Raw genomic sequence first — 22,598 nt, forward strand, 5'->3', positions numbered from 1 at the left:
GATTCCTTCTTGATGTTGTATAGTCTATGGGTTTGGACAAATACATGGTGACAAATCTACGTCATTATAGTATCATACAGAGTATTTCACTGCCCTTAAAACTTCTGTTTATTCATCCTACTCTCCTTTCCCCACCCCCACTAACCACTGATCTTTTTATTGTGTCCATAGTTTTGCCTTTTCCAGAATGTCATATAGTTGGAATCATATAGTATGCAGTCTTTTAAGATTATGTATTTAGTAATACATGTTTATTTCCTCTATTTATTTTTACAGCTTGATAGCTCAGTTTTTTTTAGTACTGAATAATACTCCATTATCTGGATGTGCTACAGTTTATTTATCCTTTCACCTACTGAAGGACATCTTGATTGCTTCAAACTTTACACAATTACGAGTAAAGCTATTATAAACATCCTTGTGCTTATCTTGTGTGGACATAAGTTTTCAGCTCCTTTGACTGAATACCAAGGAGTGTGATTGCTGGATCACGTGGTAAGAATATGTTGAGTTTTGTAAGAAACTGACAGACTATGGAAGGGAGGATATAGCTCAGTGGTAGAGTGCATGTATGGTTAGCATGCATGAGGTCCTGGGTTCAATCCCTAGTACCTCCATTAAAAAATGAATGAATAAGTAAATAAAATAAAAACCTGATACCCCACCTCCCCCAAAAGAAACTGACCGACTGTCTTTCAAAGTAGCTGCTTTCCTACCAGATATGTTTGAGAGTTCTCTGTCCTCTCCAGCATTTGGTGTTGTCATTGTTCTTGATTTTGGTCATTCTAATGGGTGTGTAGTGGTATCTTGTTTTAATTTTCATTTCCCTGATGACATGTGATATGGAGCATCTTTTTACATGCTTTTTTTCCAGCTGTGTAGCTTTTTTGGTCAGGTGTCTTTTAAGGCCTTTGGTCCATTTTAAATTGCTTTGTTGATGTTGAATTTTAAGAGTTCTTTATATGTTTTGGATAATAGTCCTTTATCAGGTGTGTTGCAAATACTTTCTCCCAATCTTGTTTTCTGATTATTTTGAAATTGTCTTTTGCAGAGCAGAAGTTTTTCATTTTAATCAAGTCTAGCTTATCAGTGTTTTTTTTCATGGATTGTGTCTTTATATTGTATCTAAAATGGCATCACCATACCCAAGGTCATCTAGGTTTTCTATGTTATCTTCTAATAATTTTATAGTTGTGTTTTACATGTAAGTCTGTGATTCATTTTGAGTTAATTTTTGTGAAAGATACAAGGTCTATTTCTAGATTCTTTTTGTGTTTGTGTGTGGATGTGGATGTACAGTTGCTGTAGCACCATTTGTTGAAGAGACTGTCTTTGTTCCTTTGTATTGCCTTTGATCTCTCATCAAAGATTAGTTGACTGTTTTTATGTGGCTCTGTTTCTGGGCTCTTTTTTCTGTTCCATTGATGTCTTTATCTCTTCTTTCACCTGTACCACACTGTCTTGATTGCTGTAGCTTTACAGTAAGCCTTGAAGTTGATAACATCAGTTCTCCAACTTGTTCTCCTTCAGCATTGTGTTAGCTATTCTGGGTCTTTTACCTCTTAATGTGGACTTTGGACTCAGTTTGTCAGTATCTGTAAAATAACTTGTTGAGCTTTTTATTGGGATTGTATTGAAGCTGTAGATCAAGTTGGGAGCAATTAATATCTTGACAGCATTGAATCTTCCTATCCCCAAACATGGAATATCTTTCCATTTATTTAGTTATTCTTTTATTTCATGCATCAGAATTGCAGTTTATCTTATATAGATCTTATATACATTTTGTTAGATTTCTACCTAAGTATTTCACTTTTTTGATGCTATTGTAATTGATATTGTGTTTTTAACTTTAAATTAGCTTTTTCATTGTTAATATATAGAAAAGCAGTTGACTTTTGTAATTATTAACCTTTTATCCTGCAACTTTGCTATAATCACTTACTAGTTCCAGGAAGTATTTTTGTCAGTTCTTTTGGATTTCCTCCATAGTTGATTATTTCATCTGTGAACAAATACAGTATTATGTCTTACTTACCAACCTTTCCAAATTTTTGTTTCTTTTTCTTGCCTTATTGCATTAGCAAGGACTTCCAGTATGATGTTGAAAAGGAGTGGGAGAAGGGACATCTTTGCTTTGTACCTGGTCATAGTGGGAAAAATTTGAGTTTCTCCCCATTAATTATGATGTTAACTGTAGATTTTTTTGTAGACGATCATTACTAAGTTAAAGTTCTCTTTTCTTCATAATTTACTGAGAATTTTTTATCATGAATGCAAGTTATATTTTGTCAAATTCTGCATCTATTATTATGATATGTGATTTTTCTGTTTTAGTCTGTTAATATGATGGATTATATTAATTGATTTATTTGATGTTGAGTCAGCCTTGCATAGTTGGGATAAATCTCACTTGTCATGGTGTATAATTCTTTTTATATTTTTTTAGATTAAGTTTGCTAATATTTTGTTGAGGATTTTTGCATTTATGCTCATGAGAGATATTGGCTGATAGCTTTTATTGTACTGTCTTTGTCTGGTTTTGCTATTAGAGTAATACTGGACTCATAGAATTAGGAAGAAATTGTAGAGAATTGGTATAATTTCTTAAATATTTGGTAGAATTCACCAGTGAACCCATCTGGGCCTCATGCTTTCTGTGTTAGAAGATTATTAAATTGTTGATTTTATTTCTTTAATAGAATAGGTCTATTCAGATTGTCTCTTTCTTGTGTGAGTTTTGGCAGATGATGTCTTTGAAGGAATGTTGTCTATATCTCGTAGAGTTGTTCATAATATTCCTTCATTATCTTTTTAATTTCCATGGGATCTGTAGTCCCTTTTTCATTTCTGATATTACTAATTTGTGTCTTCTTTCTTTTTTCCTTAGTCTAGTTAGAGGCTTATTGATTTTATTGTTTTTTTTTCAAAGAACCATCTTTTGGCTTTGATTTTCTCTGTTGATTTGCTATTTTCAATTTCAGTGATTTCTACTCTAATTCTTGTTATTTTTTTTCCTTCTGCTTATTTTGGATTTAATTTGTCCTTATTTATTTATTTACTTTTTAGTAGTCTTCTAAGGTCACCTGTCTTTTTCATAGGCATTTACTATCAAGTTGTGACCCATGCTGAAAGGGATGGTTCCACATCTTGTACTTGTATAATAGATCCCAACATGAATGGCTTATGCTTCCTATCTTATGGTGAAAAGGCAGTATCTGCCTTCATGGTAAAACACACACACACACACACACACACACACACACACACACACACACACCAAAAAACAAACAAAACAAGGTCATATCAGGTATTTCAAAAAGTAATTGGTATCCCTGAGAATCAGTATTATTAAAATGACCGTACTACCTAAAACAATCTACACATTCAGTGCAATCCCTATCAAAATACCAATGGCATTTTCCACAGAACTAAACAAATAATTTCACTGTTTGTATAGAAACAAAAGATCCTCAATAGCCAAAACAATCTTGAGAAAGAAGAACAGAGCTGGAGGAATCGTGCTCACTGACTTCAGACTACATTACAATGCTACAGTCATCAAAACAGTGTGGTACTGGAACAAAAACAGACACTTGGGTCAAAAGAAGAGAATAGGGAGCCCAGAAATAAACCCATACACTTAAGGTCAATTAATCAATGACAAAGAGGCAAGAATATACAGTGGAGAAAAGAGTCTCTTCAATAAGTGGTACTGGACAGCTACATGTAAAAGAGTGAAATTAGAAAATTCTCTAGCACCATATACAAAAATAAACTCAAAATGTATTAATGATCTAAATGTAAGACCAATAATATAAAACTCTTAGAGGAAAACATAGACAGAGCACTCTTTGACATAAATTTCAGCAATATTTTTTTGGATCCGGCTCCTAAAGAACACGAAGTAAAAGCAAAAATAATAAAATGGTATTTAATTAAACTTAAAAGCCTTCCCACAGCCAAGGAAACCATTGACAAAACGAAAAGACAACCTACAGAATGGGAGGAAATATTTTCAAATGATATGACAAATAAGGGATTAATATCTAGCATATATAAATAGCTCATACAACTCAATATCAAAAAGAATAAACACCCTGATTTAAAAAATGAGCATAAGACCTGTTCAGACATTTTCCCAAAGAAAACGTATAGATGGCTAACAAACACATAAAAAGATGCTCAACAGATCAACTGAAATGCTGATCAGGCTGATCAACAGAAATGCAAATCAAAACCACAATAAGATAATCACACCTGTCAGAACGGCTATCATCAAAAAGACCACAAATAACAAATGTTGGCAAGGATGTGGAGCAAAGGGAACCCTTGTCCACTGTTGGTGGGAATGTAAATTGGTGCAGCCACCATAGAAAACAGTATGGAGGTTTCTCAGAAAACTAAAAATAGAACTGCCATATGACCCATCATTTCCACTCCTGGGTATATATCCAAAACAAAACAAAACAAAACAAAAACAACCCACTAACTTGAAAAGATACATGCACCCCAATGTTTGTAGCCACATTATTTACAGTAGTCAAGAGATGCAAACAACCTAAGTGTCCATCAACTGATGAATGGAAGAAGATGTGGGGTGTGTGTGTTGTGTACGCACAATTGAATACTACTCAGCCATAAAAAGAACAAACTTCTGACATTTGCAGTAACATGGATAGATTTGGAGGGCATTATGCTGCGTAAAATAAGTCAGACAGAGAAAGACAAATGCTGTATGTTGTCACATATATGTGGAATCTAAAATAATACAACAAAATGGTGAATATAAACCAAGAAGAAGCAACTCACAATTATAGAGAACAAACTAGAGATTACCAGTGGGGAAGGTGTGGGAGGGACCAAACTATTGGGTGTAAGATTAGGCTATAGGGATGTATTGTACAATACAGGGAGTATAACCAATATTCTGTAATAACTTAAAAAAAGAAAAAAGGAGTTGGTATCCCTGAGCCAAGACAAAGATTTTGCAGTATAAAAGATACTTCTGAAATGTTTCCCCCTGATCTCCTTGAGGGACAGATATTTATTTCTGCATTTAGGAGTGTACTTTCAGAGAACTAATGGGCAAGCACAGTCTACCATGATATGTGTGACTTCCCTCATCATCCCCCAAATAAACACTGTCCTTTAACCATTGATATATAGCATCTATTTCTGTTGGGTTTAGAAGGCTATGCATTAGAGTAGTAAAAAGAGAAGGAGCCTTTAGCATTCAGATGACTTGGCTTCTAGGCTAGCTGAATGAAGAGTGAGGGTGTACAGATTGGGATGGGGAGATTGTTTACTATTCATATGCCTTTTAAAAAAAATGTATGTGGACTCCCTGATCTTGAGAGAACCTTACACTGAAATTTCTGTGACCACATGCTCTTGCCTCTTCTGAGCTCCTATAGCAATCTGTAGTTTTAAAAAAAATTATCAGTATACTTGTAATTATTTATTCCGTGTCTGTCTTCCCCACTAGACGGTAAACTCCTTTTCTGTCTTATTCATTGCCAGGCATATAGAAAACAATAAATATTTTTGGGTGAAATGAATGAAGGGTTCCCTACCATGCATTCTGTAAAAGTACAAGAGGTCCAGTAGACATTTACCATGAGGCACTGACTTAGAGGTGAATTGCCCATGATCTCTGCCCTGGAGGCACTAAAAATCTATTAGAGGAGATGATCATGGGGAAAAAAAGATGTAGTATAAATTTGTATGAAGCCTAGAGAAAGGGATGAACGATCTACATTTAAAAGTAAAACTTACAGGGGACGATATAGCCCAGTGGTAGAGCATGTGCTTAGCATGCATGAGGTCCTGGGTTCAATTCCCAGTACCTCTGTAATTAAACAAACAAACAAACCTAATTACCTACTCGCCCCAAAAAAATGATCAAGAAAAAAATAAGTTAAAATTTTTTTCTTTAAAACAAGGTGAAACGTAATTTGGTTTCGAGTTTGAAGTATATTGGAAATATAATTGCATTCAATTCCAGCAATAATTTAAAATTTGAAAATTACTTAAATTTATTCTATCATCGTATGGGAATGGGGAATTAATCCCAGGGATATTCATTTTGAGATAAGTGTTACTATCGGTTTGTCAGGTACTTTCTCAACCATCTAAACATTTATCTATTATTTAATTTTTTCAACATTCCAGTAAGACAAGTGGTACTGTTTCCTATTTCATAGATGAGGAGTAACTTTGAGGTAACACAGCTGGTAAAGGACAGAGCCAGAACTCATTTAGGTCTTTTGGCAACAAGTTCAGAGCTCCTTGTATTATATTATAGGTTCATTTTATAGAGCTTTGTGATGTTCCCTCAAAGGACCAGAGTTCCTAATGCTTTTGAGGAGTTTTCTAAGATACAGATTCTTAGAACTCAGGCATAATGCCATCTTTCATGAATACCTTTCCTGTGAGAAGTGATTTCTTCAGCTTCATTCTTCATTTATTAATATTCTTAAGACATTTTTACTTTTTTCCTTAATTTGTAGCTATGTGTGCCCAGTTTTTATCATTTCTCCTACTTATAAACCTCTTTAGGGCAAGACAGTTCTGGAAATTTTTGTATTAATCAGCATATGTTCACTGAGCCCTTGTATTAGTTCATGAGCTTTTATAATTTATGTATCATAAATGATTATAGTTTTTCATACTTTGACTAGAATTCTTTTATCAATTAAATAGATTGAGAATGTCACTTTTTCTTATCCTTCTTTTATTAATTAGATAGTTGTTTTCTTTGGTTTCAAAAAACTAACAAAACTATTGACGTGTTATCCCTTCCTGGAGTAAATGTCTTAGAAAAGGCACTGTAATTGACTAGAGGGAGCTCTTTTGAGGCAGTGAATTATGGTACCTCTCCTTCACATGTGGAAGTAGTTGTGAGAGAGCTGCTGACAGGTAAGTATCTTTTCATTATGTTACTTTAAAAGGACACTTGTCTCTTCCTACTGATCCTTAAGTAGGTATAGATGAAGCTTTTGAGACTTAGATTAATCTTTCTTTGGTAAGAATCTTAACCTTTCTGGATTCTTGTAAAGATCACTATGTAAGAGGTCATTTGGACATATAAGGTGCTGTGCAGACAAGAGTAGTTTTTTTTTTCCCCCTAGAGAAACAAATAACTGCTCTTTCTGAACTAGTTAAAACAGAGTTCTTCCCCTAAACAGTATGCCTTTTCTTGCTTTTGACAGCATAGACTCCTGTTAGAATTTCTTAGTCAACCATCAGATTCAGTCTCACATTTTTTCCCCCAAAACAGATGAATTGTGCCAGATATTTTCATATATTTCATTTAGTTTTTCTAACAACTCTTGAGAGGATGGTGTTACTACCTCCATTTTAAAGTTGAGTAAATCAAGGGGCAGTGAGTTCAAATAATTTAGCTAAAATAGTAAGTGGCAGAGTACAGATTTGAATTCACATGTTCTGGGTTCGTTTCTTATTAATACTTATATTATTCAGGATCTGCAGAATTATGCTGTTAAATCAAATTGGCCACAAGATTTCAGTGGCTTAATACGACAAAGATTTGTCAAATTCTTGCTGCTATGAATTGTACTGTAGGCCAGGTGACTCTGAAGGGCAGTTGTCCTACGGAAGCGATAACTAGTGTATTTATGCTGCTTTTTCTTATTATACCACCATTTCAATGTAAGACTTCTAGGCTGTCTTTGCAGAATAGAGGTGGTGGGTAGGGAGGGAGTTTGCACCAGAGCTGGAGGCTTACACACAAGTTTTTGAATACTTTGACTTGAAAGTAGACATGTCACCGTTGTTCACAGATCATTAGCACTACCTAACTACAAGAGGTCTGGAAACTGTGGGAGTCTGCCAGACTACTTCACACAGATGTTTCCCAAGGGAGATTATTTTTACATAGTAAATGTTTCCTTCTAGCTTGCATTAAGGATAATTTAACATGTCTGAGCCACGGTTTTATACTGTCAGTGCCTTGAAGTCAGGAATTAATAAATGAGCTAATTTTTCAGTTTAATTCAATTAATTGTTATTAAACTCCTGCAATTCCGGCCTTATTTTCTTTCCAATTTCTATAGCCTATATCTATTTTTCTTGCTTTCTTGCTTGCTTGCTTGCTTTCATCTATCTATTGATCTATCGATCTATATTATAGGTAAGTAATAGTAACTAGATAGTACTAGATTTTAAGTTCCTTGAGGATGCTATAGAATAATGGTTAAAAGCACTGATTTTTTTTTAATTGAAGTACACTCAATTACAATGTGTCAACTTCTGGTGTACAGCATAGTGTCCTAGTCATGCATATACATACATATATTCATTTTCATAGTTTTTCCATTACAAAGCACTGATTTTGAAATAAGAATTCTGAGTCTGTCACTTCCTAACTCTCTGACCTGCAAGTTTTTTTTTCTAATAGCTTTGTTAAGATATAATTAATATACCACAAAATCCACTCTTTTAAAAAGTGTACAATTTATAGTTTTTAGTATGTTCATGAACTTGTGTAATCACTACTTCCATCTAATTTGAAACATTTTATTGTACAGAAAGAAACTTTGTACCTTTTGGCAACCACTTCTCATTCTCCCCTTTCCTCAGTCCCTGGCAAACGCTAAATTTTCTTTCTCTGTGGATTTGCCTGTTCTGGACTTGGGTGAGTTATTTTATCTTTCTTTTTTTTTTTTTTTTAACACTTTTTATTGATTTATAATCATTTTACAATGTTGTGTCAAGTTCCAGTGTTCAGCACAATTTTTCAGTCATTCATGGACATACACACACTCATTGTCACATTTTTTTCCTCTGTGATTTATCATAACATTTTGTGTATATTTCCCTGTGCTATACAGTGTAATCTTGTTTATCTATTCTACAATTTTGAAATCCCAGTCTATCCCTTCCCACCCTCTACCCCCCTGGTAACCACAAGTCTGTATTCTCTGTCCATGAGTCTTTAGATTCCACATATGAGCGATCTCATATGGTATTTTTCTTTCTCTTTCTGGCTTACTTCACTTAGAATGACATTCTCTAGGAGCCATCCATGTTGCTGCAAATGGCATTATGTTGTCGATTTTTATGGCTGAGTAGTATTCCATTGTATAAATATACCACATCTTCTTTATCCAGTCACCTATTGATGGACATTTAGGCTGTTTCCATGTTTTGGCTATTGTAAATAGTGCTGCTATGAACATTGGAGTGCAGGTGTCATCCTGAAGTAGATTTCCTTCTGGATACAAGCCCAGGAGTGGGATTCCTGGGTCATATGGTAAGTCTATTCCTAGTCTTTTGAGGAATCTCCACACTGTTTTCCATAGTGGCTGCACCAAACTGCATTCCCACCAGCAGTGTAGGAGGGTTTCCCTTTCTCCACAGCCTCTCCAGCATTTGTCATTTTTGGATTTTTGAATGACGGCCATTCTGACTGGTGTGAGGTGATACCTCATTGTAGTTTTGATTTGCATTTCTCTGATAATTAGTGATATTGAACATTTTTTCATGTGCTTTTTGATCATTTGTATGTCTTCCTTGGAGAGTTGCTTGTTTAGGTCTTCTGCCCATTTTTGGATTGGGTTGTTTATTTTTTTCTTATTGAGTCGTATGAGCTGCTTATATATTTTGGAGATCAAGCCTTTGTCGGTTTCACTTGCAAAAATTTTCTCCCATTCCGTAGGTTGTCTTCTTGTTTTATTTCTGGTTTCCTTTGCTGTGCAGAAGCTTGTAAGTTTCATTAGGTCCCATTTGTTTATTCTTGCTTTTATTTCTTCTAGGAGAAAATTTTTGAAATGTATGTCAGATAATGTTTTGCCTATGTTTTCCTCTAGGAGGTTTATTGTATCTTGTCTTATGTTTAAGTCTTTAATCCATTTTGAGTTGATTTTTGTATATGGTGTAAGGGTGTGTTCTAGCTTCATTGTTTTACATGCTGCTGTCCAGTTTTCCCAACACCATTTGCTGAAGAGACTGTCTTTATTCCATTGTATATTCTTGCCTCCTTTGTCGAAGATTAGTTGACCGAAGGTTTGTGGGTTCATTTCTGGGCTCTCTATTCTGTTCCATTGGTCCATATGTCTGTTTTGGTACCAATACCATGCTGTCTTGATGACTGTAGTTCTATAGTATTGTCTGAAGTCTGGGAGAGTTATTCCTCCAGCCTCTTTCTTTCTCTTCAGTAATGCTTTAGCAATTCTAGGTCTTTGATGGTTCCATATAAATTTTATTATGATTTGTTCTAGTTCTGTGAAATATGTCCTGGGTAATTGGATAGGGACAATCCCTATTTTATCTTTCTGTGCCTCAATTTTTGTATCAACAAGGTGCGGGCAATAATAATTACCTCATCGGCTTATTATAAGTATGACATCGGAGCAGAAAGAGTTAAAGGACTTAGAATTGTATCTGACGCATAGTAAATGCCACGTGTTTGTTGCTGTTGTGTTGTATTATTTTGTTCAACGTTATCATGGTCATTATCTTGTTCCCTTTACACCACCTAGCATAGGACTGGACACATGGTAGGCACATTCATCTAGTTTCTTAAGGCCTTTACTATGTGCCAGGCAGTGTTTTAGGGGATCTCAAATATAGGTTAAAAATCCCTGCTCTCAAGCTCTTGACAGTTTCATGGCAGAGAAAGATATAGAGTATATACATATACTCTAACACAGGCTAACCCTGTGAGTTGGAAATTCTTAGTCACATTATTATAGATGAGGAAACTAAGGCTCAGCAATGTTAAATAACTTACCAAGGGTCATGTAGATAATAAGTAGTTGAGCTGGGATATGAACCTGAATCTGACTGATTGCAAAACCTGTTGTTGATATTTCAGTTGCTTACAAAAAGAATTTCTTCTTTTTCTCTGGAATTTGTAAGCCCTACTAGGCAAAAACTGTTTTTAGCTAAAAGATCTTGAGATTCAACACATATTCTTAAAAATTCAAGTACTGGAGTCCTGCTATTCTGTTTGTCCCTTTACCTGCTCTGGCAAGGGAAAAAAATCTGTGGACTGAGAAGACCCAATATGTGACCTCAGCTCTGGACAGGATGGGCTGTGTCCCATTTGGCATTGTCTGTTGTCTCCCGCCAGGCTCCTGAATGATCCCTCTCCTTCTCTGGTCAACGAGACTCCTTTGTGAGGGCAGGGACCTTGGAAACTCAATGAAGTGTTTGTATAACACTTCCTCTGAATGAGAAGTGTTCCTGTGATTAGCCATGACCTTCTAGCAGCAGATGCATTCATCACTTGGCTTCAGATTTCCCATTCTCCTTTTGAGATTCCTTTGGATCTGCCGGTCACAGAGCAGCTTCCATTGAATCCAGCAGCTTGTTTCTGGTTACATTAGGCATTATCTGTATCACCCTTTTGGCTCACCTCATGAATGGACTAATACTATGGTTATTTTCCACAGAATATCAAAGCTGACAGGGCACTTAAAAGTCCCTGACTAGCCCCTGCTCATTTTACAGAGGAAGGAAACTGAGACCTACAAAAGGAAAGATATTTATCCAGATCCCACAAATTCTGTGACAGGTAAGACCAGTATCCTAATGTCTTGACTCTAGTCAGTTTTCCCCCTGCCAGGCTCTGCTACCTCCTTTTCCCCCACTCACATAACATCATAAGCTGTTAGAGGGCAGAGATCATGCCTTTTATGTACCTTTATATCCTTCAGAGAGCTTAAGTTATTAAGTATGCTTAATAACCACTCAGTTTTGGTATCTAATTTTACGGATGGTGGATGTGTTTCCTGGTTAATAGAGCTAGGTAGTTTTGGATGGGGATTGACTAGTCTTGACTAGGAATTGATGGAGGTGGGGTTCCAACTCAGATATTCTGAGTCCAAGTTGTCCAGTTTACTTTCTATTAAACTATAACTGGATTGGTATGATTTCGACAGGGGAAAAACAGTCCAGACAGTGCCAAGCTCCAGAGGTGCTGAGTGTTGGCTGCATTTGGAGAGAAGCAATTACACTGATGTGACCAGAGCACAGGTTGAATTAAGTAAAGGAAGATGGGGGGAAGATAGTGAGAAATACTAGGAGAAAAGGTGAAAAAGGTTCGGAGCCAAAAAGGAGAGATCCCTTTAATGTGGGCTTTTTAAAGAAAGCCTCTTGGTGGTGGGAGCCTTGAACTGGGCCTGATAGATGGTTTGGATTTGAATTTGCAGAGATAGCACAAGGTTTGAGAGCACACATTTCTCTTCCTCTGTAAAGAAAATTGAAAAGCCAAGCTCTGGCCTAATTTGCCTAGAGCATTAGTGAAGGAGTGAAGGATGCTGGAGAGTAAAGGTTGGGGCTAGGTTTTAAAAAGCCTAGAATTTTAGACCTGAGGATTTAACTTTTATTTCCATCCATACCACTCTATATGTGTGCTCCTTTTTTCAGAGATAAGTTGTGGGAACACTGGATGGCAGCTGGGTAATGAACTTTCTGCCTATACAAATTCAGAGTTTGTTTAGACATTTCACTTTGGTGAACTTAGCATATACAGCTCTGGATATTTTTGAGCAGCCACAAAAGTTCATGACATGTCATTAATTTCCCACTTTCCTGAAGTGAGCATTTGAAAAGTATTTGATGAAGCAGTGGTGAATGAGAGTAATTTACTTAACTAAGGAATGTCCCCCACTTACAGTTAAAGGCATTCATAAATTTGAAGATTCTTAAGCTGTCTCTGGGGATTTGTTCACAAATGATAAAGTTTTTAGTATATTCCCTTCCTACATACTTTATACTGAAGTCCACAATCAGCCTAGTCCTGGGTTTTGATTTTAACTATTCCTTGACTTGTCTATGTGATCACCACTAAGCCTCTTTTCCTTGTATCCATAATAACAATTTTACTGGATTGGATAATGTGTGAAGGCTCTCCTGGTTCTGATATTTTAGGACTCTGTATGAGGAATACAAATCAGCCTTTTCTTTGACATTCTTCATGTACACAGATCATAATGCATTTTTATAAAACATTTGTATTATAGTGACTGCACACATATTGGCCTATTCAACACATGTCTGTAAAACAATTCTTATTGGTGATCATCTACACAAACTTTTTGAGTATTTTTCTTGTGCCCTGTCCTTTTTATGTCCTCTGCTGCCTTCATGTTCTGGCTACACCTTCTGTCATCCTGCAGAGCAGGCCAGGCTCAGACACCACTGTGTTCTGGAGGTATCAGAAAAACAAACAACAAAGAAACACAACCAGCTGCTTCAATTTAAACTGGCTTTCCTGGCAGCTACAGATTATCAGTTCCTGCACAAGCAGCCTGCAGGGCTAGAAGGAGGAGACAAGACAGTTTTGTCCCAACTTGGTGAAAAAACCCCAGGCCTCACCTTTCCTGTCAGTTGCAAGTACATGGCTTTCATTTCCACTCCTGCTTTAGTGCAGTATTAAAGATGTGTGGAAGGAGGCCAGAAATGCAAAAGAGGGAGCTAGCTATAGGGAACATTATTTAGAAAAATGTTGTTTAAGGCATATTTTTTCCTCAATTTTATTAATTTGCTGCATTGTTTTGAATATGAGTAATAGTAATAAGCATTCCAGACATCTCATAGCATTTTAAACTTTGGAACCTTTTTTCTCCTTATCTAACATGTCTTCATAAATAACCTGGAGATGATGCCTACTATGAATAGTTACTTTCTATTGAGTATTTACTATGTGCCTGACTCTGTGCTTGGGGCCTTACATGTATCGTTTCATTTAACTTTTATATCAGCTGTAAAAGTGGTATTATCACCATTTGAAACAGATGAAGATACCAGGACCCAAAGAGGTTGAGTAAGGTGTCCAAATTCATACAGTTAATACATGATGGAGTTATGATTTAATTCCAGCCAATAGTGCCTGGTTCCACAGTTGCTGCTTCTGTTAGCTTCTGGGTTTGTTTTTTGGGTTTTTTTTTTTTTAAGATTTTTTTTTATTGAGTTATAGTCATTTTACAATGTTGTGTCAAATTCCAGTGTAGAGCACAATTTTTCAGTTATGTGTGAACATGCATATATTCATTGTCACTTTTTTTTCACTGTGAGCTACCACAAGATCTTGTATGTATTTCCCTGTGCTATACAGTATAATATTATTTCTCTATTCTGCATATGCTTGTTAGTATCTACAAATTTTGAAATCCCAGTCTGTCCCTTCCCACCCCCCGTCCCCTTGGCAACCACAAGTTTGTATTCTGTGTCTATGAGTCTGTTTCTGTTTTTTTTTTAAATTAATTAATTAATTAATATATTTGTTTATTTTTAGATTCCACATATGAGCGATCTCACATAGTATTTTTCTTTCTCTTTCTGGCTTACTTCACTTAGAATGACATTCTCCAGGAACATCCATGTTGCTGCAAATGGCGTTATGTTGTCTTTTTATGGCTGAATAGTATTCCATTGTATAAATATACCACATCTTCTTTATCCCGTCATCTGTTGATGGACATTTAGGCTGTTTCCATGTCTTGGCTATTGTAAATAGTGCTGCAATGAACATTGGGGTGCAGCTGTCTTTGTGAAGTAGGGTTCCTTCTGGATATATGCCCAGGAGTGGGATTCCTGGGTCATATGGTAAATCTATTCCTGGTCTTTTGAGGAATCGCCATACTGTTTTCCACAGTGGCTGCACCAAACTGCATTCCCACCAGCAGTGTAGGAGGGTTCCCTTTTCTCCACAGCCTCACCAGCATTTGTTTCTGGGTTTTATAGAGTCTCTGCAGTATGATGTTGTACCTTCTTTACAGATGAGCAAGCTTACTAGAAAGGTTACAACTTGCTAGTAAGCACATGGTACATATATAGCAGATATAGGGCCTGAATTTTGATCATTTGGCTTAGAATCTTTGTCCCTGGTTTTTATTCATTTTTAACTGTCTTATTTTTATATCTTAAGGTGAACCACTTTACAGTCTTTTGGATTAGTCTTGTTATGGATTATAAATAATTATAAAAAGGTCTTACAGGGAATGCAAAGAAAAAAAGGATATTTTCAAGGTACTAATAGTTGGTTGTAAGCAAAATACATGTACAGAATTAGAGGTGTTCCCACTGTATATTAAGTGGGGGAAAAACCTTAACTTAGTAGTTTAGGCTGTGAGTAATGTAAAGAAGGAAAATAAAACTGAGCTATGACATAATAGGGAGAGGGGTTTTTTTCTGGGGGGAGGGGTGATTTAAGTATAGTATGTAATAATAAAAGATTCACAACTCTCTTAAGTGTGATTGGGGGAAAGAATTTTTTTGGAACTAGGTTTTGTTTTTAATAGGAATACAACACTGAAATGTTTATACTTGTGAATAGGAAAAGCAGTCTATGTGAAACTTTTATGAATTTATCATTTAGTATATTTGTGTTTTCAGTGCCTAGCTTACGTAAATGTTTATTGAATGAATGAATTTTGGGTCTGAGTGTGAAGGTGCAGGGATCCTGTGTCCTTATTATACAATGTTCTTGGGCTAAAGGTGGAACCTTTGAAGAATATCTCTGCTAGCTTCTATTTCTGGTGAGAGAATTAGGATCCAGGGAGTAGAAGTGACTTTTCTGATGAGTTGTAGAGGAGGGCTAGAATCCAGAGCTCCTGGCAGCACTAATGATTTTCTGGAATAAGCTGCTAGTATTTTCACAGAGATTTCATGAACAGGTAAAATGTGCAGAGAAAATATTGTTGAAAGTATTTTGATTCACTGACTTCTTTGTAGATAAAGAATTACATCTTCTGTAGATCTTGTGTACCAAGTTTAGATTAGAAAGGTTCAGTAGGTTGAACCTAACTTTTGATCATAGTTCTCCCGCAGTGCACATCTAGCAGAGCTTTTTCTCTGAAATGCCTTGTTGGAAGCAGTGGCCTTTATTTCTGATGTATAATTTACCCCTCCTTCCTGGTGTTTGAGGCTTGTTGGTCTTGATAAATTCCTGTTTTCTATGCATAGCGTGCAGTTAACATGGGGGTCCTGGTGTGTAGCTGCTTATTAGGAAGCAGTGGGTGAGAGTGCATACGAGAGTGAGAAATTAAAATGCAGCCTGTGCCTATAATTCCTTTCGTTAATCCATTAACCCAGAAATCTTGTCTAATCATAATGAATCTGTAAATCTCAGTGCCACAAGGGGAAAATGGTATGAAAAGGATTCATTGGTCTTGTTTCACTGCAGGAAGGAATGGAGGTCAAACAGGGTCCTGTAGTGGAAAAGAAATTGGAGTCAGTAGTCCCAGATTTGACTTGAGGCTCAGTCATTTATAAGCCATGTGACCTTGAACAGGTTCCTTAGTCTGAACCTCAGTTCTCCCATCTATAAAAGGGTATTAGTAATACCAAATGCCTCATGGGGAATTAAATTCTTTCCCAGATACTGCCTCATTAGAACATAAGCTTTTTGAGGACAGGAATGTTTGTCTTTTTGTTCACTGCTATTTCCCTAGTACCTAGAGTAGTACTTGGCACACAGTAAGCAATGAATATTTGTTGAATGAATTAATCTGATTTAGTAGTTTTGGTGTGAGACCTAAAACGCACGTGTGTGTTTGGAGGTTAAAAAAAAAAAGATGAACTTTACCCTCTTAACTGTTTTTAAGTGGGCAGTGCAGTAGTGTTAACTAGTAGTATATGCACCTTGCTGTGCCCCAGATCTCCAGTGCATTCCTCTTGAAATTATACCCATTAAACAACAACTCCCCATCCCTCAACAGCCCCTGACAACCACTATTCTGTTTTCTAAGAGTTTGACTACTTTAGATACCTTATGTAAGTGTAATCATGCAGTATTTACTTGTCTTTTTGTGACTGGCTTATTTCACTTAGCATAATGTCCTCAAGATTTATCCAGGGTGTAGCATATGGCAGGATTTCCTTCTTTGTTAAGGCTTAATAATAATATTTTGTATATATACACGACATTTTCTGTATCCATTCATCTATCTTTGGACATTTAAGTTTCTTCTTCTTCTTGGTATAATAATGCTACAGTTAACTTGAGTTTGCAAATATCTTTTCAAAATTCTGTTTTCAGTTCTTTTGGATCTAGGCCTAGAAGTGGGATTGCTGGATCATATAGTAATAATATTTTTAATTGTTTGAGGAACCTCCATGCTGTCCTCCATAATGTCTGCATCATTTTACATTCCCACAAATAGTCTGCAAAGGTTCCAATTTCTCTACATCCTCGTCAACACTTATTTTCTGTTTTGTGGTTTTTATGTTTGTTTGTTTTTACTATGGCTGTCCTCAAAGATGTGAGATGGTATTTGATTTGCATTTCCCTGATGATTAATCTTTTCATGTGCCTGTTATTCATTTGTGTATCTTCTTTGCAGAAATGTCTATTCATGTTCTTTGCCCATTTTTTAATTGAATTCTTTGTAAAACTGTTTTACATAAGAACCCCAGGTGATTCTGATGGAGATTGGTGGTGAGTAGCCAGCAGCTGTAATGGAGAGTGAAGAGGCTTGGGTCACTCAAGCTGCATTATTCAGGACTGGGTTATTCTTGGCATCACATGCTTTCTCTAGTTTGATTTTTGTGTGTGTGTGATGTCTATACCATTAAGCCTCAAATTAGACAGGTGCTTCCCTGGGGAGTCTTCCCTGTGTCCTGAAATTACCCTCTCTTCCATTTTCTGAGCCTTTAGCTTCTAATACAATCTCTTTCCTTTTCATCAAGAGTGTTTTCTCAGTGTTGGTGCTGTTGGGCAGGAATCTAATTCTCCTATGCGCCATCTCCTTTTTTGTTTTGTTTTGTTTTTTCTTCCAGTTTTTCTTCGGCTTCATCACAGTGAAACTTCCTGATCCTGTGCCCAGGCCTGTAGTCCACAGCATCCTGGGGCCTTTGCATCTAGCAAGGGTGGTTCTGCCAGGTTTTTCTGAGCCCTCTGTCCTGAGACAAAGTCTCAGCTGTTTGGAATGCAGCAGCTCCTGATTCAGAGTGTTAGACCTCCCACTGCAAGGGTCCAGTAGGCTTTGAACTAACCCATAAGCAGAGGAGATCTCTTGTGCTTTGGGTAGAAAAGCAGCCTCACTGCCACTCTTCTGGCTGGGAGCCTGGAGGCCTGAGGTCCAGTCCTGGATTGGTTACTGACTTGCACTGTGACTTTAAGTAAGCCACTGGGTCTCTGTGTTCTCTGCAAAGTGAAAGGCTTGAATTAAATGATCTTTGAGAGCCTACCAAGCTCTTAACTTCTTTGGTTCATTTCATTTACTTAATGGTTTGCTTGGCTGTGTATTAACCAGTGAGGAACTCCATAGGTTAACAATACAGCCTCTGCTTTCACAGAGCTCATAGCCCAGGAAGGAAGTAATCATAAAAACAACTAGGTCTATCCTGAAGCAGGTCTAAAATGGGATCATCACCAAGTGTGTTTGGAGCAGAAGACAGTGATTAATTTAGCTGGAAGGGTATGTGAAGCTACATGTAGGACGGAGTGTTCGAGTCTTTGGTCCTGTCTTCACCTCTTCTATTGTTCTTTCTTCTCCCCATCCCCGTTATGAGTCCCCAAGCCTATTCTCTTCTTAAACTCTGTCACAGCTTTCATGGTAAATCATGTTCCTCCTTAAAAAACAAGCAAACAAAAACACCTGAAAACTAAAGATACATAAACACAGTCGTAGAAATAAATCCTTTCTTCCCTTTTCCAAATTCCTGCAGTAGTTTTATAGCTGTATATAGTTAAATTCCTTTAACTATTGTTGTCTTGCCTTTCTTTTATTATTTGGAACTCTGAGTTTAAGCTGCTTCTCTTATTTTGTCTGCTACTAATATTTTAAGCTCTTGAATATTTGGGTTTCATTTATGCTATTAGATTGTGAGCTCCATAAGGACAAACAGTATACTGTAATCTCTCATCATATGTACCTCTTCCCAGTGATTTATATAACAAATAACCCAGAGTAGTGTGTTATTAAATGTGTGTTTATTTTAGACCAAGTCTCTTGACCGTTAGATGAGTGTCATATTTGCATATTTATTCAGGATGTGCTTTTTGTGTTAAGTGATTAGTTTATAACATGTAACAGTCTTTTTGTCAATCATGAATCTTCTTACACTTGCCTTAACCATCTTCTTGGCTATAAGAAATATAGTGAGCATTTTGTCATGTTGGAAGGAGCATTGGGCCTGGAGTGTGAGGAATTAGGGTAAAGTCTGGGCAAGTTGCTTCTCTTCTTTGAGGCTTTTCTCATTTGTAAAGTAAATCTCAGCCCTGATTCCCCTATTGAATTGTTAGATGACTATAGGAATACTTTGGAAAGTCAAAAATCAATCTTTTTTATTTCTTTGGCTTTTTTGGTATTTTTAAGTGAACAGACATTCACAGATTACCTATTATGTGCTAAGTCCTGTGTTAGAGGGCTAGAAGGAAGAATCAGATATGGCCTTGGCTCTCCAAGGACTTTACATGCTAATTGGGCACACAGACATGAACACAAAGGAATCAAGGGAATGAACACAGAGTAATCAAGGGAGTGAACCAAGGGGAAAATGCTTGAATATGGGACTTACCAGCATATGGGGTTCAGTTTGGGTACTTGACTTTCCTTGTGAAGATCCTATCTGTGAAATATTTTCTCAGAGTATAGCTGGCGTAAAGCATCTGCATTCCACATATGACATGAAGTTGGAGCAAGGGTCAGTCAGTGTTTAGTCAATTATTTTTATATAACAGTACGATGCAGGAAAAAGAATAGAGAACTTGAGTTTAAATCTCTGGTCTGCACCTAGAGGGTATGCATCCTTGAGTATATTACATAATGTTGCTGAAAGCACAACTTTGTCATGAGTAAAAAGAGAGAATAAATGCCTCAAATTTAGCAAACATTATGGGAATCTACTTTGTGCTAACTGGCTTCTGAAGTTACAGAAATGAATGGACAGTCTCCCAAAAACTCTCAGTGTAGTGGGAAGAATTGTGCCTCATAGAGTGTGAAATAGAAGCCACATAAGAGTAACCCTTGATCGTTAAGTGCTATATAAATATGAAGGATCCACCATGGATGACTTTTCATAGAGCTCCTTCCCACTGGAATGGTACTGCCATAAGTAAAGTCCCATTGTATCTCCTTTCTGCTTGTGATCCTCTCTCTAAACTTAGGTCTCCTGGTGGGGGGGATGTGTGTCCCTGAGAGTTCAGGATTATTATGAGGAGTAAATGTAATATTAGTGCAATCAACTGGTATTAGCATCTGACACACAGTTGGCAGTGACTAATGGGAGCTTTCATTATCCGTGATCTGTGTGTCATCTAAGTCACAGAACAAGGGCAGCCCCACAAATTAACTGCCATGTTCTGGGTACTGCTCTAGGCACTAGGGATACAATAGTGAACACAGCAGTTGAAAATCCCCTACCATCATGAAACTTACATCCTTTCGAGGAAGACACATAATTAACTGAATAAAAAGTAATATGGTAGGTAAGTGGGAAAGAGGAAAAATAAAACAAGGGAGAACCATGGGGTAGAGGGTGAAGGTTTAAACTTGTAAATATGAAGCCAAGAAGGGCCTCACTTGAGAAAGTAACTTTTGATAAAGACCTGAAGAAAATGGAGAGAATGTACTGGAGGAACAACATTCCAGGCAGAAGAGACAGCAAGTGTTAAGCTCTGAAGCCAGACCTGGTATGTTTCAAGGAATAGCAGAAGGCCAGGATGCTGATGTGAAGTGATTAGAGGGGAGAGTACTAGAAGAGGGCAGAAGATTGTGATGGGAGCAGATCTTTTTGGGTCTTCTAGATCCTAGTAAAAACTTGGCTTTTCCAAAAAGTGAGACGGAAACTCATTGAAGATTTTAATCAGAAGAGTGGCCTGATTTGACTTTTTCGTATGTTTTCATAGAATCATTCTGTTTTGTTGAGAATAGACAGAGGGGTAAATGCAAAAGCAGAAGACCATTTAGGAGGGATTTATGTTAATCCTGATGAGAAATGCTGGTAACTTAGACTAAGATGGTGGAATTGGGGGTAATGAGAATTGATTTCAAACGTAGAACTGAAAAGGATTTGCTGATGGACTAGTTGTGAGTTATTAAAAAGAGAAAAAAGTCAAGACTGACAACAAACTTTTGACCTGTGCAGTTGAAAGGATGGAGTTGCCATTGACTGAACTGGGAAAAAGACTTTAGGAGAAACATATTTCAGGGGAGAAGATGAGTGAATATCAAAATGTGACGGTTTTTAGATCATGAGATTAGATGAGATGACCTTGGGAGAGTGCATGAAGATAGAAAAGAGAAAAGACCCAAGGCTTGAGCCTAGGTCATCACAGAGTTTAGAAATCGAGGATGAGCTGCCAGATAATGAAGGGAAAACAAATATACAAAAAACAAAAACAAAAACAAAAACAAAAACAAAAACCCTCCCCACCAAAACTCAGTGAGTATAGTGTCTGGAAACCAAATGAAGAAAGTGTTTAAAAGAGGGAGAGAGTGATGAGTTGGCTCACATGCTGCTGAAATGTCCAAGAGATGAAAACTGATCACTAGTTTTGCATGCTGGAGGTCTTTGGTGACTTTGATAAGAATAGCTGTGGTGGTATATTGGGAATGAAAATCTGATTGGAGTGGGTTCAAAAGAATAGGAGGAAAGATAAATATATATAGCTCTTTCTAGAAGCTTTGTTGAGAAGAGAAGGAGAGAAATGGATTGGTAGCTGGTGTATTAGATGGAATAAAGAAAGGAGTTTTTATTTGTTTAATTAATACATTTAGACGAGACAAGTAGCGGTACGTTTATAGGAATAATCCTGCACAAAAGGAAAATCCTAATAATGTGGAAGAAAAAGGGGGCAAGTGACCAGAGTAACACCTTTCATTTGGTGAGGAGATGGAATCTAGTGTGTCAGTGGAGAGTTGGACATAGACTCTTACACATAGTATTAGGAGAGAAGTTAGGGTTTATGTGCTCAGATGCAGTTTGGTAGGTAAAAGGGTCAGGGCTTGTGAAAATTCTCTTCTGGGTGATGGATTTTATTTAGACAAATAAGCAAAATCACTAGGTGAGAGTGAGATTAGGAACAGAGAAAGCATGAAATAGTCTAGGAAAGTAAATGGTCTTTGCAAATGTAGAGTGATTGTCAGGTTGCATTTAGAGCCCACATGAAAATAGTGATCATGAATTTAAAACTTAACTTTAGTGAGTATAGTTGTGTATGTTTTCTTCCAAGACCTGTGCCAATGTAGGCAGAGAGTAGATGGCGAATTGGATTTAACTGGGGCTGTTGGTTTAATCAAACTAGTGTTAATACAAGTGATAGAGGGCCAAGGGAATGATTTTTAAAAGTTGACTGAGGAATTTAAACCAACCAGGATTAGGAGTGAGGAAAGTGATGGATTGGTAAGTAGGATCAATAGAGTAAATATCCTGATAGGCTGAAAAATTGTTAGAGTTAGGGTACTACAACAAGAAGACTAGAAAAATAACAGATAGTGGTTGGAGAATGAGATCTTTGGAATTTAAATTATAGAAGATTGGCAGTTATTAGAAATGACAGAGTCAAGAATATAATCGTGGCAGTAAGAGGCTGCAGTAGAGTGGAAATCAATGTCAACAGAGGGGAGACAGTCAGGTAACTGGGAGGGCAGTACGTTGTAACCATTATTTATATAGTTACT

The 22,598-nt window shown here is 36.8% G+C and overlaps 1 protein-coding gene across 4 annotated transcripts in view; it reads left to right on the forward strand.

Annotated features, from left to right (window-relative positions):
• FAM168A (family with sequence similarity 168 member A) overlaps window positions 1-22,598 on the forward strand; it is a 164,250-nt gene that overhangs the window by 72,825 nt on the left and 68,827 nt on the right. Inside the window, exon 2 of one of the 4 annotated variants that reach the window (XM_031681335.2) lies at window positions 11,421-11,542. The exons of 2 other annotated variants lie outside the window; for them this stretch is intronic. The gene's annotated coding sequence lies outside the window, so the exon portion shown is untranslated. The remainder of the gene's footprint in view (window positions 1-11,420; window positions 11,543-22,598) is intronic. One more of the 4 variants, XM_072969245.1, reaches the window with a different exon arrangement.

Source organism: Vicugna pacos, chromosome 10, assembly GCF_048564905.1.
Source record: "Vicugna pacos chromosome 10, VicPac4, whole genome shotgun sequence".
Classification (NCBI taxonomy): domain Eukaryota; kingdom Metazoa; phylum Chordata; class Mammalia; order Artiodactyla; family Camelidae; genus Vicugna; species Vicugna pacos.